Source organism: Gorilla gorilla, chromosome 7 (assembly GCF_029281585.2).
Source record: "Gorilla gorilla gorilla isolate KB3781 chromosome 7, NHGRI_mGorGor1-v2.1_pri, whole genome shotgun sequence".
Taxonomy (NCBI): Eukaryota; Metazoa; Chordata; class Mammalia; order Primates; family Hominidae; genus Gorilla; species Gorilla gorilla.
In genome coordinates this window covers 135,503,300-135,507,877 of record NC_073231.2, presented here as the reverse complement: position 1 = coordinate 135,507,877, position 4,578 = coordinate 135,503,300, and the positions used below count along the sequence as shown (strand labels likewise).

Here is a 4,578-nt window from a genome sequence, read left to right as displayed (position 1 = left end):
ATGATGGGTTTATTGGGAATTAACCACGATGTAAATTGAGGACCATCTGTATATTGTGTGATTTTTACTAATGCATTGAAAGAGATCTGTGTAAATTATCTATGACTTCAGAATACGCATATTACTTCCAACTGTGTTAACTCATGTTTTTTAAGAGAATAATGGTATTTTTACACTATGTGGATGTGCTGTAGTAGAATTTTTCTAAGCTACAAAAGTGTATGAATAAAAAATCAACTTAAACTTTTTGGGAAATAATTTCTACTAAAGATTCATAATCAGCATATTTCTTCAATGACTGTACAAGTTCATCCAGTAGATAATCTCCTTGCATAACAGTTTCAAGATCATGGTTTCAAGATCATGCAGTGACTTGCTTATTCTGTGATCTGTGACCTGGTTCTGTGGAAAATTATATGTTCTTATTTTCTCTGATCTTCCTTTACTTCCAATCTGAATTTTTCTAGCATCATGTCTTTTATTCATTTCTTCTTCTAGATACATGTTGTACAGTTTTACACATAACTTTTTCATAGCCAGCTCTTTATTTTTTCGGGTGAGATCTCTCTTGTTGACATTCAGAAACACCTGAATAGTGTTACAAGAATTAAAAAGTTTTAATAGAAAAATATTCTTTACTTATTTTCAAGGAATACTCCTTTTCCTTCTCATCCTTTTTCTTCTTCCGTTGGAAGATGAACTATCCGGACAGCACTGTCCGTGGTATTTACATGCTGCCCCCGCAGCTCCACTGGCTTGCTTAGTGTCGATTCTCAAATCTTTTGGATTAGTCACCAGATTAATCTCAGTAGGTTGGGGCAATACTGCTTACAGTCATGGTGCTAGCATGGATGCAGCCTTGCTTTTCTGTCTTTGGCACTCTTTGTACTCTGTGCACACCTCCTTCAAATTTCATGTGCCTCACGTATGTTTATTGCGACACTTTTTACAATAGCAAATGCTTGGAACCAACCCAAATGTCCATCAATGATAGACTGGATAAAGAAAATGTGGCACATATACACCATGGAATACTATGCAGCCATAAAAAAGGATGAGTTCATGTCCTTTGTAGGGACATGGATGAAGCTGGAAACCATCATTCTCAGCAAACTATCGCAAGAACAAAAAACCAAACACCACATGTTCTCACTTATAGGTGGGAATTGAACAATGAGAACACTTGGACACAGGAAGGGGAACATCACACACCAGGACCTGTTGTGGGGTGGGAGAAGGGGGGAGGGAAAGCATTAGGAGATATACCTAATGTAAAAGACGAGTTAATGGGTGCAGCACACCAACATGGCACATGTCTGCATATGTAATAAGCCTGCACCTTGTGCACATGTACCCTAGAACTTAAAGTATAATAATAATTAAAAAAAACAAATTTCATATGCCTATAGGCTTCTGAACCCCCAATACTGGCAGATACATGTCTAAGGCCACCTATTTCACTTGGAAAATATTCCAGGGTCTCAAAATGCCATCTTTTAAATGCAGCTTATTGCTGATACATATCAAATATCTCTGAAGTAAACAACATTGCCTCCTGTCTTCCAACTCCTGCAGTTACTTGCAGGATCAGATCATTTTCATCTGTTTCTTCTGATGCTTCAACTGAGTTATTTCTTTTTGACACAAAGTTATTTCATTCTCTGCACATTTCCTTAAATCTTCATCCTCATCGTGCAGCAAGCTCTTGGTCTCCCGCAGCTCCTGCTCCTTCTCGTTCAGCAGCTTGACGACCGCCACCAACTCGGGCCTCCTGACCTTCAAATGGGCTTCAGACCCTGCCTGGCGCTTGAGGAAGGTCCACAAGAGCCCGCCCCAGGCGAACAGCCTCTCCAGCAGCGGGCTACCTCAGCTCAGGGTCCGTCGGCCTGGGCCAAAGGCCCCTGTGGGACCACAGCCACCAGGCAGCGCCCTCGGCAAGTTTTATATCGCACTGTGCAGTTTGATCTACAGGCCAGTAGATGGTGCTTATAGGTAAGAGCTGGTGCAGCCAGTGTGGCTGGGTATATACTTGATCCTTGTTTACTGGCAGAAGCTCTGTGTTGCCCTAGACAATGAACTGATTCGTGGAATGCATAGTGGTCTGAGCTTCCTGCTTAGCCCCTGGGGGGAGGTGGTGCTCATTGGGGGTACACCTGCAGGTCCCGTGATGGCAGGCACAAGCACCTGTGCTGAGGGAGAATCCAGTGGGTGGCCACCAAGCACCCAGAGATGTGCCTAGGTGTGGAGCTGGAAAACTTCCTCAGTCCCCTATTCTCTGTATGGTGATGCGGGGGCAACCTGAACTCTAATCCAGGAAAGTGGATGCTCCAGATGCCTGGAGACCTGCCTGGGTGTGTAGCAGAGAGGACTCCTCTGCACCAGGGTCACTGCACAGAAACAGCGGGGCAGGTCAGGCTTCTTATCAAGTTGAGTGGGTGTTCATCTACCTGAGTGTGGAGGAGAGAGGGCCCCCTGCACCAAGATCCCTGCACAAGAAGGGTGAGGAGACTCAGGCTGCTGATGTGGGCAAGCAGGTGCTCTGAATGCCTGGAGATCTGCCTGGGTGTAGAGCAGTGAAGACCTTGCTGCACCACAGTCTATGTCCAGGATGGATGGGGCAGCTTAGGCTGCTGGTCCAGGCCAAGTGTGCTCTGAATGCCTGGATTTCTGTCTGGGGTGGAGTGGAGAGGGCCCTGCTACACCATGATATCAGAGGAGCAGTCTGGGCACCCAGCAATGGCATATGCAGGCGGGTTCCAGGTTGCCAAGATGGCCCTGGCTGAAGTCTTGCTGCCCACATAAAACTGCAGCTGTAGCAGCTTTTCTCCTGCCCCAGACCTGTGATGGGGGAGAATACAATTCTAACACCTACTGCTGAGGCACTTTCCACAGTTCTGACTGTGGAGGCTCCTACCCTACCCCAGAGCAGGTACTCCAATCTCTTACCCAAGACTAAAATGCCTGCACAGTCATGCTACCGGGTCAGCAAAGAATGGGTGACTTTGTATGCGCCTAGATTAAAAATGGCATGCTGATCTCAGTCCTGAGTCTGGGAATATGTCTGTAGCTTTTCCCATTCCCATTCCTTCACAGGGGCTTCAAACCTCTCCCCAACTTAGTTCCATGGCTTGAGAGAAACAAAGTGCTCTCCCTCAGCCTGTCTTTCTCAGATCCCCACGGAAATGTGACTTACAGAGGGAGGTTCTCTGCCTCTCTCACGTACTGGGGCTTCACTTACTTTTATCAGCCATACACTGTCATGGGGGCTGTTTGCTGACGTTCTCCTCCCTGGGATTTGGAAACTCCTTCACAATTCTGGTGGATTCCCATTTTCCTTCTTGAATTAAGCTCACAGAGTTGATCTTTATGCACTGTCTTGCTATTTCCAAGTGGCTGAGCACACACTAAAAGCCTTTAATCCACCATCTTGAAAAAAAATTGTCTTTTCTTATAAGGACATAAGTCATATGTCCTTATATGTCCATCGTAAGTCATGGATTTAGGGCTCACTCTAATCCAGTATGACTTCTTTTTAGCTAAATACATCTGCAAGGGCTCTATTTCCAAATAAGGGCACATTCTGAGGTTCTGGATGAATGTAAATTTCCAAGTAAACTTTCTTGACTTCAGGGGCCATGTGCGTAAATGAGTATGTGAATAGGTGTGTGTGTGTGTGTGTGTGTGTGTGTGTGTGTGTATTGGGTGTGGTTGGGAAGTTGCTGGAAGACTGAAACATGGGGGTATCCCACTGTAATCATTTAAAACACTATTCTGGTCATATATATAAAAGCTGAGCTGCTGTAACTGGGCTTGCAGGCTACCAGTTTGGGATCCTTCCTGGGCCAGAGAAACACATTTGAATTTGTTCCAAGTGAAATTAAGTCATGGAGACTCTGACTGCTAGAGGCAGGGGGTGGGTGGGGGGAGGGACTGGATTGGAAGGGAGCCTGCATGGAGGTAAGTACGACATCCAGGAAGTTTCTCTAATCGTCCAGGCACAGTATGGAATACTTTAAAAGGCAGGAGGTTGAAAAGTAAGTGTATTGAATTCTAGTTTCAATAGATGCCAGGAATACCTTGGAGGTAATTAAAACAAACTTTATTCGTATATCCGATCACATCTTTGTGGGTTATCTATAAAATGACAGTGACTGGTAATATTTTTCTAGTAAATTTCCAATATATGCCAGAAGGTGGCAGCATTGTCAAACAGCAGGATGCTTGGTGCTGCCTGCCACTCTCCTTTATATGCTTCCGGACCTACTGAATTCAAGGCCATCTCCTCTCTCTCACCCCCTGCCCTCCTGCCTCCCCTCTTCCATGTCTTTCTCCTTGCTGGGTTAACATGGAGTGGGCTGGGAGAAGTGGGGCATCAACTGAGGGCCTAACACTAGTCTCCTTTTATATTAATATCAGAATAGAACCTCCTTCTTGAAACACTACATTGATTGTATTAAATGTCTCCCTTAAAAATCTCTGGGAGATAAGAGCAGAATGATGAGGAACTTAGAACAATTGTCAATATTTCAGAAAAGCCATGCCTTGGTAAAATGTCAACTGCTTATGCTAGGATCATTA

The 4,578-nt window shown here is 44.8% G+C and overlaps 1 pseudogene; it reads right to left on the bottom strand.

The window, feature by feature from the left end:
- Positions 1-238: 238 nt before the first annotated feature.
- On the bottom strand, positions 239-3,637 carry LOC101141915 (peptide chain release factor 1-like, mitochondrial; annotated as a pseudogene).
- Positions 3,638-4,578: the final 941 nt, after the last annotated feature.